A 14,056-nucleotide genomic window follows, 5' to 3' on the forward strand; every position below is an offset into this window, starting at 1 on the left:
GGGCTTACTTTTTGGACGAAGTAGCCTGTGACACAGAATCTTACCCCAATCATGCAGTGAGCTGTTTAATTTATAAGCTTTGCCCTGGGGATTCTGGTTTATATCGGATTGGTCCAATAGGGAGACCAAAACGGGTAATGATGTGTCACTGGCGTAACTACAGCACCGCAGCCCCCGCGGTCGCGGGGAGGCGCTGGGTAAGTGCGGGCGCCGGGGGGCTGCGGTGCTATCGTAATGCCCCATCCCCCGCAGCGTTACCTATATTCGCTGCGGCGGTCCCGGCTCCCCTGGCTTCATTCTGCTATTGCGACGGGCTACCATAAAATGTCCGCCCCCATATAGCAGCCAGTTCTTTGAAACTGTCTGCTGTATGGGGGCGGCCATTTTGTGATGGTCCGTGTTTCATATCAGAATGAAGCCAGAATGGGAGCCGGGACCAGCGCAGCGAATACAGGTAAGTATGCGGGGGATGGGGGGTTGGGGGGGCATCGGCGTCCGGAGTGGGGGTGAGGGGGGGGGGGGCGCGTGTTTTATTATCGGCGGGGGGGCGCCAAAATTATAGTTACCCTGCTGTGATGTGTGCCTAGTTTGCCAAGTGGCTTGCTTTAACTAGGGCTCGTTTAGAGGCAAATTTTTGGGATTGATAGGGGTTAATTCCCTGTTCTCATGGAGACTGCTGTGTTTGTTAACCCTTTATCGGTCTTAGTTGGTACTAGGCCACCCAAGCTAAATCCCATTACGGAGGGCAAGGATCTCACTTGATCCCCCCTCCCTACTGGGGAAAACTTAGTGCGGGACCCAAACAACACCACATTTCCTACTCATCTACTGTAGTGTAAACTGTGTTCTTCCACTCCACCCCCCTTTCTGACTCAGGTCATAGGCTCCTTGTAGGTAACATTTGGGTAATCTCTGTAGATGCAGACACTGGAATCAGGACTGTCTTAACAGCAGTGTAGGCCCTGGGCAAAGCAATGCATTTGGGACCCCTCCAAAGGAAACAAAAAAAAAAAAATACTAACTCCCCACCTGTGGTCTTCCATCTCTCCACTTGCTTCAGCACTCTGATTGGTGGATAGCTCCATCCCTCCACCAACCTGCATGTTGACTGTTTGGCTGCAGGTTGGGAGGCGGGTAGAAAGTGTAGGACTCTGATTGGTGGATAGGTCCAACCAACCACCATTCAGCATACTGACAGCCATTCACTGTCTGGATGCAGGCAGAGGGTCAGGAAGAGAATGCTGCCTGGTCGCTCTGTTTGTGTGCGATTCACAATCACAGCGACCAGATGTGGGCATCTGCCTCCCAACTAGTTCTGAAGCAGATGCCCACAACCCAATCTGTCCCAGCTCACAGGCCCCTAGAATTGGGGGGCCCTTGGGCAGCTGCCCATTGAGCCCATACGTTAAGATGTCCCTGACTTGAATAGCGTCAGGCAGCACCCCAATCGGTGAGTATGCAGGGCTGACTAGGTCGGGTTAGGTTTAGGTACTAATGGGCTAAGACATAGGGTTAGGCTCTGAGAGAGGAAGGGTAGGGTTAGGCTGCGGTGAGGGGCAGGTAGGTTTAGACAGCTGGGTTGGAGGGAGGGGGGGGTGTAAGAATTAGGCGGCAGGTACAGGGGTCAAAGTTAGGAACTAGGGCCAGGTTTAGGGTCAGGATTCCAGGGGGTTGGGGGGTAGAATTAGACTGCTGCAAGGAAGGGTGTGTGTGTACCCGGCGACATTGGTGGCACCAGCATTGGCAATTTTTCTCTTGGCTCCCTTTGACTGCTGACAGCATGCAAAAAAAACAAATGCATTTGTGCCCATTGCTTTGTAACACAGTTTGTCCAATAGACAACAATTAGAGGTGGACGCAGTGGCGATATCATGATGTTTGCTGCTAAAAGGTGCAGATATAAATTGCCCGCAGAGAGATGCAGTCTTGTTGGTTGTTCCTTAACCTATATTTTCTATCTCACAGTGGTACAGAAAAAACAGATGGTTGTTTGATACCACTTTTGCGCTGATGTCTGAATGCAGCTGGCAATTTGAAAAAATAAGGTTTCACCACCTTCCAACAAATGGAATACAACGAAATATTCAAATTACCCCTAGCGCTTTCAGATGACTTACACTAAATTGAATAGGTAAGTGTCCTTATGACTTGTGCAGAAATGTCCTTGAATGTTTCACAAGAATACATCTGAAACCAAGATCATAGTCCTCCAATGTATAGTATGGAAGGAAGATATGTCCAAATTCAGTACTTCCCTCGGTGTGTGTCGCTGGAAGCTGCGGATCTATCCCCAGACTCTGCTCAGGACTCTCCCAGACCTTGGCACTTCGACTACTCAAGTACTGAATAGTCGAAGTCATAAGGACACTTACCTATTCAATTTAGTGTAAGTCATCTGAAAGCGCTAGGGGTAATTTGAATATTTCATTGTATCTCACAGTGGTTGCAAGTGACGTCATGCAGCCGCCCCCAAAAACAGTCCGGACACACCTGTGTTGTCTGGACTGTGCCCTCCCATATCCGTGTCACCAGTAGCGTAACTCTGGGAGGCAATGGAGTCATCTGCCGCCAGGCTCCTGCTCCCAAGGGGGCACCTCTCCTCCCTTGCAAGTTTGAATCAGTTAATTGAAAGCCCTCAATATCACAGTCTCTTTATTTTAAACATAATATACATAACATACATATACAGTATATACACACATGCATGCATACATATATTGATATAAGGTGCTGTGGGTGTGTGTGTGGGGGGGCATTGCCTCCAGGCAACTGGGACGAACTTACGCCACTGCAAGTCACCACCTTGTCACCATTCCCCGCCGGCACTCAAACTGCGGTCACATCCTTCTGGGATGCGATTGTACATTTGAACATGCGCAGGAGTGTGAAAATCACCTAATAGTGATTATACAGGTTGAGTATCCCTTATTCAAAATGCTCGGGACCAGGAGAATTTTGGATAACGGATTATTCCGTATTTCGGAATATTTTAATATTTCAATGATGTATTTTGAAGTATCTTGCATTTATGCTGTATAAACACATAATATACACACAAATATATTTTATTACCACATAAAATACACACAAATATATTTTAATTGTTCAAAAAACAAGGTTTCAAAAACGTGCAACAAAATGTATGTACTATCTCAGCACTGAATTTTAATGCCAAGCAATCATTGTCTTGCACATACATAGTGCCAGTTACATATCATGTCCCCAGTGATGCTGTTACAAATGTCCCCAGTGAGTTTTTAGCAAAAAAAAAAAAATTTCACTTTCTGGAATGTCCGTATTTCGGAATAATTTGGATAACGGATATTCGGATACGGGATACTCGACCTGTACCATGAATTGCCTGTACCATGACTGGCTGGTACCTTGGGGTCTATGGAGAGAGATAAAATGAAGAGAGATAAATTACCAGCCAGTCAGCTTCTAACTGCCATGTTACAGGATATGTTTGGAAAATTAGGAGCTGACTGTCTAGCACTTTGGGCCTTATTTTAGTTCACTCTTTCTGACAAAATCCTTCTTAGATGGACAAAACCATGTGCACTGCAGGTGGGGCAGATGTAACTTGTGCAGATATAATTAGATTTGGGTGGGGTTTACTTCAAAGTGAGATCTATATTGCAGTGTAAAAATAAAGCAGCCAGTATTTTCCCTTCACAGAAACAAAATAACTCACCCAAATCTAATTCTCTCTGCACATTTTACATCTGCCCCCCTGCAGTGCACATGGTTTTGTCCATCTAAGAAGGATTTTGTCAGAAAGAGTGAACCAAAATAAGGCCCTTTATCTCTCAAGTTTTAATACATACAGTAGCCCTCACAGTCATGCCGTATGGTGTAAAGAGTGACGCTCAGTGTATGAGGACCATTGTTGTATCTATAATGGGAGCAGGGTGTGTGGTGAACAACACAATGCACCCATATAATTATATTTATGTCTCCTGAGTTGGCTGGTGCTGCAGAGAAGAAGAAATCACAGGGGAAAGAGCATTGCAGGCATGTACCAAAGATTTGCGCATGCACAGAAAAGAAGTCACCAGTAACATGGTAAAGAATCCATTTTCCCATAGTCCTTTGCATGTGCAGTACTGCACTGCCAGAGAGGAGGGTGCCATTTTCCCTGAGTCCTGTGCTATGTAACCCCGTGTCTTTGCTCTACTGTTACCTACCTGGCTGCTGCTGATGGCTGCCTAGATGCTGTGCAGCTCGGTGGGTATGTGTTCCCTGTGTGATAACTATACTGTCCGTGCTTATTTTGTTACCTACCTGGCTGCTGCAACGACCAGTGGCGCCGGTGATGGCTCCCTAGGCGCTGTGCAGCTTGGCTGGCATGTGTTCACTGCTTATAATGTCTTAATGTAATGTATGCAATGTCCCCCCACCTCCTCAACCCTGCTTGATGCTGCACTGTAATCCACAAAAAATTCCTAGTGTGCGCAAGCATGCATGGCCAATAAAGTTGAATCTGAAGTATTGTGCTGTCAGAGAGGTGAGCACCATATTCCCTGAGTCCTTTGCACGTGCAGTATTGCGCTGCCAGAAAGGAGGGTGCCAATTTCCCTGAGTCCTGTGCATGTGCTGTACTGTGTTGCCAAAGAGGAGGGCACCATTTGTTTTTGGGTCCTGTGCATGTGCTGTACTGCACTGTCAGAGAGGAGAGCACCATTTTCCATTAATCCTGTGCATGTGCAGTACTGCACCACCAGAAAGGAGGGTGCCATTTCCTGTGCATGTGAAGTATTGTGCTGTCAGAGAGGAGAGCACCATATTCCTTGAGTCTTTGTCATGTTCCCTACTGCTCTGCCAGAGAGGAGGGCGCCATTTTCCCTGAGTCCTTTGCATGTTCCGTACTGACCTGCCAGAGAAGAGGGTGCCATTTTCCCTGAGTCCTTTGCATGTGCTGTACTGCACTGCCATAGAGGAGGGCCCCATTTTCCATGAGTTCTGTGCATGTTCCATACTACACTGCCAGAGAGGATAGCACCATTTTCCCTGAGTCTTTTGCATGTGCTGTACTGCACTTCCAAAGGGAAGGGCACCATTTCCCCTGTCATTACTGTGCTGCCAGAGAGGACGGGGCATGTGGGGTCGGTACAGCCAGTTTGTTTAAATTCCTTGCACAATTGTTTTATCCATGCCTTGCATGTGAAAACTCATATATGGGGATGGACCAGATTGTACTTCCATCTTAATTCGAGCCAACTGGTGGACCCCATACTGATGATTCTTCATTCTCCTGTGGTTATTGTTGCATATAGGCTCTGCTAAAGTGTGTATCTGACAAGCTCAAAATAAGTTTGATAAGGATTTCTGTTTGAAACTCATGACTTTGTGTTTATAAAATAGAATTTTGTCATAGTAATTATAACAAAAAGTGAATTTTTTTGTTATAACTGTAAAGGGGTTTAGACACGGTGCGATTGCCTTGATATTCCACTGGGATCGAATAGCACGGCAAGCAAGATGCATTCCAATGTGACTATACCATACCTCCCAACATGTTCCTTTCCAGGAGGGACAGAATGCTCTATTCCTGGACTTTCCTCTTTGTTTGTGATTGCCAGCACCTGTGGTGAAACACCTTTCTTATCAATTAACCTGTTCAAAACAGGTGATGCCAATAATAAATTAAGAGGGAAGTCCAGAAACGGAGCATTTTGTCCCTCCTGGAGAGGGTAATGTTGGGAGGTATGCTATACAGTACAGATCTGTACTACTGTATATAGGGCCTTATTTTGGTTCATTCTTTCTGACAAAATCCTTCTTAGATGGACAAAACCATGTGCACTGCAGGTGGGGCAGATGTAACATGTGCAGAGAGAATTAGATTTGGGTGGCGTTTTACTTCAAAGTGAGATCTATATTGCAGTGTAAAAATAAAGCAGTCAGTATTTTCCCTGCACAGAAACAAAATTACTCACCCAAATCTAATTCTCTCTGCACATGTTTCATCTGCCCCCCCCTGCAGTGCACATGGTTTTGTCCATCTAAGAAGGATTTTGTCAGAAAGAATGAACCAAAATAAGGCCCATAGTCTTGCTTGCTTTGAGATGGAATCGGCATCGAATGCAGCTGAAATCCATTTAATGTCTATTCGTTTTCGATTTGATTTTGACTATATAGTCAAAATGGAATGGAAAACTAGTCAGAATCGCACCGTAACTGTATTTGTGGGATTACTATATGCCAGGGGTGGCCAAACCTGTCCTCAAGATCTGCCAACAGTGCATGTTTTCCAGGCAACCTGAGGATCTATAGTAGGAATCAATGCAGCATGTTTTAAAATGTGACAGTTAGTAAGGACTACAGCTGTGCACCAGCTAGGTGATCTGGGAATGTGACAGTTAGTAATGACTACAGCTGTGCACCAGCTAGGTGATCTGGGAATATGACAGTTAGTAATGACTACAGCTGTGCACCAGCTAGGTGATCTGGGAATGTGACATTTAGTAACGACTACAGCTGTGCACCAGCTAGGTGATCTGGGAATGTGACAGTTAGTAACGACTACAGCTGTGCACCAGCTAGGTGATCTGGGAATGTGACAGTTAGTAATGACTACAGCTGTGTACCAGCTAGGTGATCTGGGAATGTGACAGTTGGTAACGACTACAGCTGTGCACCAGCTAGGTAACCTGGAAAACGTGGACCGTTGGTAGATCTCGAGGACCGGTTTGGCCAGCCCTGCTATATGCACCTCTTCTACTAAACTTCTTTTGCATCAAATTTAAATATGATTATCGGCCTTTTTATAGATTTACAACAAATACAATTGTCTTTTCATTACAGATGACGCTAATATTTGCCTCTTACCTAAGGAAGTGGGGCCATGTGAAATCGATGTCCTTCGCTACTATTATAACCATGAAGAAAGAAAATGCCGGCTGTTCCTCTATGGAGGCTGCCTTGGGAATACCAATAATTTCAAAATGAAAGCTGAATGCGAAGAGACCTGCGTACAGGCAGCGCGGAGGGTTGCGCCTAATCCCATGTAAGTTTCAATAGCAATAAAAGAATAAGGCAGTAATCTAGGAGTTTCTCTAGAACACAGGTTCTCAAAGTCGGTCCTCAGGACCCCACACAGTGCACGTTTTCCAGGTCTCCACACAGAATCACAAGTGAAATAATTAGCTCCACCTGTGGATCTTTTAAAAAGTGTCAGACAGTAATGAGTGCACCTGTCAGGTGACCTGGAAAACATGATCTGTGTGTGTGAGTTTGAGAACCACTGCTCTAGAACAGTGGTTCCCAAACTCACACACACAGTTCACATTTTCCAGGTCACCCGGCAGGTGCACAGGTACACTCATTATTCACTGACACATTTAAACTTGTGATTCTGTTGGGGGTACTGGAGGACCGCGTTTGTGACAGCTCTTGAAGAAAGACCTTTTGTAGATGAGATTCTCTAAAGTTCGCTTGCTCCACAGATGAATGAATACGTTAAGTAATTATCAGGATGACAACACTAATTACGAGGACCAATAATTTATTTTATTATTATTGTTTTATTATTTGAATAAGGATCAATATTATTTTATTGTTTTATAGTAGGAGAAATATAATCAGTTATCTGATTACACTGATTGCAGCTAGCCTCTTCCTAAAGGACTGCTATTGTTTTCTGTTATCATGTTGTGCTACAATGCATTTTCAGCTCAGTATTCTGTGTCAGGGGAGAGCCTGATGATTTTACTCAGCTGGCTATAATGATCTCATCTATGTGAATTTACCCTGCTGTGTATTTAATGTGTTTAGCACTATGTAAATGGTACCGGAGGGGTACGTACTGTGCGGAATATGCTGTGCTGCTGGGTTAAGCAGCGGTATCTCGTAACTTATTACTGTTTGAATAAAAATGGCACGAGTTTGTGGGCTAAGGAATTGAGAGTCTCCGGCTATGAATTACAGTAGTTGCCATTTAGATTCTGTTGGGAATTATCACTGTTGTAGTATATTTTCATCAATTGGGATTTCAATACAAATACTAAAATATTAAAATATTTGGACACACATATTGGGGTTGATTCTGGTTTGGTTGGTAAGATGCGAAGCTTGCAGCTTATACCCCATTCTCACTGCCGCAAAAACCCGGGTTTTTGCCAGGGCAAGCAGTAATTTCCCATGTCCTGTCTCAGTGTGAAAGGGTCTTTGTGAAATTCTCGGGTGTTATACCCCGGGAATTACACACAGGTTTTTTGCAGGGGTTTTCCTGGGTAATACATGGGTGTATGGCAGTGTGAACAGGTTAGACCCGGGTTTTTCTCACAAAATGCAAAAAAGCAAGTTCATTGCATTGCTCAAAGCTGCTTTTTAAACAGCCAATCCAACATACTTTTTAAACATCCAATCAAAGCTGCTCTTAGATGGCACACACTTGATGGCAGGCATACCAGGGGAAGCAGTGTGAATGGGACAGACACAGGAATTTCCCGGGTCTAAGGTGCAGTATGAATGGGGTCTGTAGAGCTGAGATGCTCTGTGCCCCGACAAAAACACAGGAACAAAAACACAGGGTTTTGCAGGGGCGGCAATGAGAACGCAGCATAACTGCGCACTAGAGAAGCCACACCGCTGAATAACCCCACCCGCTTCCGATTCCTCTCACTACCATCCGAGGGGATGTGTAACGATTTGCTAGCAGCTGGCCGAAGACAGGACAGGTGGCTGACGTCCTGCGACTGTCAGCTTCCCGCCCGTGGCAGTCATCGTCCTGCCCACCTACTCATGGGAACGCCCAATGTCTTTATGGGGACGCACACAAAACGGTGGTCGTTCCCATGGACGACCCTCGTCTCTGCCACCGTCCAGCCCCTTGGCCGCCCCAGTACTTGCAAAGGGCTTAACGACTATGCAAGTTGCCAAAGCCATTCGTAAAGGGGAGCTGCACATGCGCATAACAGACCATGGACATGCGCAGAGCCCCAAACGTCAGAATGTGGCTAAATTTGACACGTTCCCACTAAGTCAGAATCACCCCCCTTCTCCTTTATATCCAACCAATACCTCCCGGCAGTTCAAATGTTGTTGTTGTTCACAATAGAGATGCTGGCATCCCAACTGCCGCCAGGAGAAAAGCGCTGAAATCCTAACTGCCGGGATGCGGAACGTATGCGGGGCAGGAAAGGGTTAGACTGGGGAAGGGCAAGCTAGGTTTAGGATTCCCAATGAGGGCTTGGGGGTAGGGGGATTAGACTTAGTGGTGGGATACAGGGGTTAGGGTTGGGGGAGGCAGGCAGAAGGTAAGTATATTTGACCTCACCACCGGTCAAATAAATGATCCCCACCAAAGGAGCAATGTTGAATTGCTCACAGCGAAATGGATACTTAAATATAAAATGTAACCCCTAAATATCAAATATTTAAAATATACAAGTAATATCATTATGAGGCATACCTGTAATGACCCAATCAGAGCTCAGATATTGTACAGGCAGTGACATTGTACGGCGCTGCGAAACACTTGTGGCGCTGCAAAACACTTGTGGTGCTGCGAAACACTTGTGGCGCCTTATAAATAAAATTATAATAATAATAATTGTACTGTATAATAAACTTGTATTTTCAAACATGTGCTGTATTCCTTCCCAACCGACACATTCTACAGATCCACAGCTGGTCTGGAAAACATGAACTGTTTTTAGATTTCCAGCCCTGATTTGGTGGGCTCTGGAAATAACCAAAATATTATTAAAAGCAAATATTAAAACATCTAAGCAGGGGCTTATTATTCATCTTTATAGCACATGATAACAGAACACACTTTAATTTCAGGTCCTACTTCCAGGGAGTGGTCGTTGTATGGCTTTAGTAAAAAGCTATGAGAAGCACAGGTACCCACGCCTCCACGTATGGTGCCTGCAAACAATTTTCAGAAGATCTTTATGAAACTTCTATAAAAGTCAGCTGTGATTCAGGTAAGTGTCAGTTACACAGGAATGTCCAAACTGTGGCCCTCCAGCTGTTGTGAAACTACACATCCCAGCATGCCTTGCCATACTTTAGCATTCACTAATAGCAAAACTGTGGCACTGGTCCAAGAGTCCAGGGCTGGTTTCAGAAATATGGGGGATCCCTACGCTTTTTGTCATCTGTATTTTTGGGACCAGGTTTGGTTCAATGAGCCCAGGGCTGGATATACTCAGGAGAGGGGACCCCACGCCATTTATTTTTTCATTTTTTAACACAAAATCGCACATGTCCTCAAATTCCCCCCATATTGCACTTTTTTTGCCACAAATTCGAATTTCATGAAATATGCAAACTCACGGCAAAAATTTTGAATTTAAAAAGTGCGATATGGTGCGATTTTGGAAAATGCAATAAAATTGCATCCTAATAAATGTCACCCAAGTTTTGGATTCCCTGAAGGCCAAATTGGAGAAACAACGGTTAGAGCAGAATCAACAGAAAATAAAGTCAAGACATTTTTAATGTATTTCCTTTTGCATTGATAATTTTAAAATGGATATCCAATCACCCCGTTGGGGTGCCAAGTTAATTTGTAAAAATAGGTGTGAAAATTGGCAAGCAAACATGATGACCTGTAATGTTACCTTATATAGGAAATAAAGGGTGACATTCTATGGGGTGAGATAAATAGACTATTGCGATTTTTTTCGCAAAAACGTCCGAAATCGCATTTTTTTCCATTTTCGCATATTTAATGAGCTCCGAAAATGTGAAAAAAAATGCGATTTTTGCCAACAAGTTGGACACACTGGAAATGCGATGGCTGCTTTTCGCAGCACATCGCATCCAGATGTTTTCACATGGAAAAGTATACAAATCGCATATTTAATGGTATGCGATTTGTATAAAGTGTGACTATAATTCGCCCAAAAATCAGACCAGGTTTTGATGGGCGAATTAGCCAGAACCCTGCACAGATTGCAATGTTCTGTGCAGGTTTCTGCAAAAAAACAGTTAAAATTAAAAAAAAAACGAGCGCGGGGTCCCCCGCCAGAGCATAACCAGCCCCGGGCTCATTGAGCCGGTGCTGGTGACATAAAATCAGGGTCCCCGACAAATAGGGGTCCCCTTGATTTAATGAAACCAGCACCAGGCTCAAGGTCCGGCGCTGGTTCCCAAAATACGGGGGCCAAAATGACTAGGGGTCCCCCGTATTTTAAGAACCAGCACCGGACCCAACCAGCCAGCAGGGTAATGCCACAGCCGGGGGACACTTATTATATAAGGTCCCGCGGCCAAAGCATTATCCCCGTGGCTGGTCAGCATGGGCAGGGGTCCTGGGGAAGTGGGGACCCCCCCAATGAAGGGGTACTCCCCCTCCAGGACTTACCAGCCCATGCTGAAAGTCCGGGGCTGTCCCCGATGCCCCTGGGCGGTGGGCATCAGGCTGATGGATTGTGTAAAAAAAAGAAGATAAACTATTGTCTTATGCTGAAAAACTATGAGTCCCAGCAAGCCTACCCCGCATGCTGGGACTTGGAGAACCACAAGTCCCAGCATGCGGGGCATTAAAGGGCCCGCTGGTACTTGTAGTTCCATAGTACAAGAAATAGTTAAATAAAACACACTGACACCCTGAAAAATAAAAGTTTAATACATACACAGCCCACACACACTGATACTTACCTACCTTGAGCCCGTAGGTCGGTCCCTGGATCCGGGCTCCGGGGCTCCAGGGCAGAAGAGTCCCGTTCCGGGGCCTTGGTCCTGGTTCCGGGGCTGGTCCTGGGGTTCCGGGGCTCCAGGGCAGAAGAGTCCGGTTCCGGGGCCTTGGTCCTGGTTCCGGGGCTGGTCCTGGGGTTCCGGGGCTCCAGGGCAGAAGAGTCCGGTTCCGGGGCCTTGGTCCTGGTTCCGGGGCTTGTCCTGGGGTTCCGGGGCTGGTCCGGGGTCCAGGATCCGATGAAGTCCACAGGGGTACCTGAGGAAGGAAATCCTACTCACCTGGTCCCCGGCGACGACATCGGCATCCTCTCCGGCAGACGCGCTGCTCCCGGCTACTGTGGTACCCGCTCTCGGACTGAAGAGGCGCAGAGATGTTCATCTTCCGCGCCTCTTCTCAGAATGATTCCATTGGCCGCCTAGCGGCCAATCAGGAGCCGAGAAAGTGTCCCCCGGCTGTGGCATTACCCTGCTGGCTGGTTGGGTCCGGTGCTGGTTCTTAAAATACGGGGGACCCCTAGTCATTTTGTCCCCCGTATTTTGGGAACCAGCGCCGGACCTTGAGCCTGGTGCTGGTTTCATTAAATCAAGGGGACCCCTATTTGTCGGGGACCCTGATTTTATGTCACCAGCACCGGCTCAATGAGCCCGGGGCTGGTTATGCTCTGGCGGGGGACCCCGCGCTCGCTTTTTTTTTTTTAGTTTGCGCTTTCCTACAAACGTGCGATTTTCAGACATGAAAATCGCACATTTTCAGGACTAAAGACATCGCACCACCTCGCACCTATTCGCACTATTTGGCCCGTTTTTCGCATCTCATTAAATATGCGAAAAACGGCCCAATCTTGCGATTTGAAAAAGGGCGAAGTGGTGCGATAAAAAAAACGCGCATTCATCTCATCCCATAGAATGTCACCCATAATCTTTAATATTTTTTATTTGAATTTATATAACAAATGTGACACCTCTAACAGAAATGTTGGCAGTCAAAGGCAGATTTCGACAAAACATATCCAACTTTAAAACAAGTCAGATCTGTTTTGACGAAAACTGGCGTGGATTGTTAAATTCACGGCCATTTCGCATCAATCCAGGCCGTTTTTGCTGACACGCCCAGTTTACAACACTTGGCAGCTGGCCCATTGAATTTGAAACTGTCAAATTCCTATCGAGCTGAGCGAAAACAGCCCAGGATTTCAAATGTTGTGACGTTCCAACTGTTGGAATCCCGGCTTGAATACCCACCCCCTAAACTCTCCAAGAAGCAGCAGAAGTTGTAAGCTGCCATCAATGTTCCCCTTGGTTCTTGGTACAACACTTTCACCTTCGACCTTCATGAGTACAGTACTCACCACCTCATTATTTTAGCAGTGCTCCTTTAATCCTCCTTGTAGGATACACATTTCTCTTTTGCATAATAAAAATGTTATTTTCTTCTTCCGTTCTCTAGGTGTCGTGGTTTGTACATGGCAGTGATTTTGAAAGCTTTAACCATCTGGAAAATGACATCTGATTGAATTGTGGATTGTAGTATAGATATTGATATTAACAATTATTACATCTCTCCTGTGCTAATTTATTGAGATAGCTTTCCATGTAGACGCTCAAAGTCAGGTCATAATATACTGGTTGTAGGGGCAGCACGGGCGGTGTAATGGTTAGCATTGCTGCCTCACAGCAGTCATGGGTTCTATTCCCACCATGGCTGTAACTGTGTGGAGTTTGTATATTCTCCCCGTCCCCGTGCTTGCGTGGGTTTCCTCCGGGTACTCCGGTTTCCTCCCACAATCCAAAAATATACTGGTAGGTTAACTGGCTCCCACCAATTTAACCCTACAATGTCTGTGTGTGCGTGTACATGTGGTAGGGAATACAGATTGTAAACTCCAATGGGGCAGGGACTGATGTGAATGTTCAAATATTCTCTGTACAGCTCTGCAGAATATGTATGCGCTATATAAGAAACTGTTAATAAATAAAATAAATAATAAATATCTGCATCAATTTCCACTTACTTTTGTGCAGCAATAAACAATCCCATGGCTATACAGGTATAGCAAATATTTTTTTAATACAATGAGCAATATATATTTACCAAGCGTGACAGATTTCAGCAGTTGAACATTAAAAGTGGCACTAAAGGCCCATACACACTACTCCAGTGGTTCCCAAACTTGGTCCTCAGGACCCCCCAACAGTTCACGTTTTCCAGGTCACCCGGCAGGTGCACAGGTGCATTTATTACTCATTGACACATTTTAAAAGATCCACAGGTGGAGCTAATTATTTCACTTGTGATTCTGTGAGACCTGGAAAACCTGCACTGTGCGAGGTCCTGGGGACCGAGTATGAGACCCTGTGCACTAGTCGATTTTGACCTGAAAGCAGCTCACTTTTTGCCATTTGA

General features: G+C 45.6%; 1 long non-coding RNA gene across 1 annotated transcript; it reads left to right on the forward strand.

The window, feature by feature from the left end:
* Positions 1-6,424: 6,424 nt before the first annotated feature.
* Positions 6,425-13,543, forward strand: LOC146079745 (uncharacterized). The gene is made up of 3 exons (XR_014474725.1): positions 6,425-7,009; positions 9,793-9,935; positions 13,100-13,543. It is a non-coding gene; the product is annotated as an uncharacterized LOC146079745 (long non-coding RNA).
* The last annotated feature ends 513 nt before the right edge of the window (positions 13,544-14,056 follow it).

Source organism: Crinia signifera, chromosome 5 (genome assembly GCF_055691185.1).
Source record: "Crinia signifera chromosome 5, ASM5569118v1, whole genome shotgun sequence".
Classification (NCBI taxonomy): domain Eukaryota; kingdom Metazoa; phylum Chordata; class Amphibia; order Anura; family Myobatrachidae; genus Crinia; species Crinia signifera.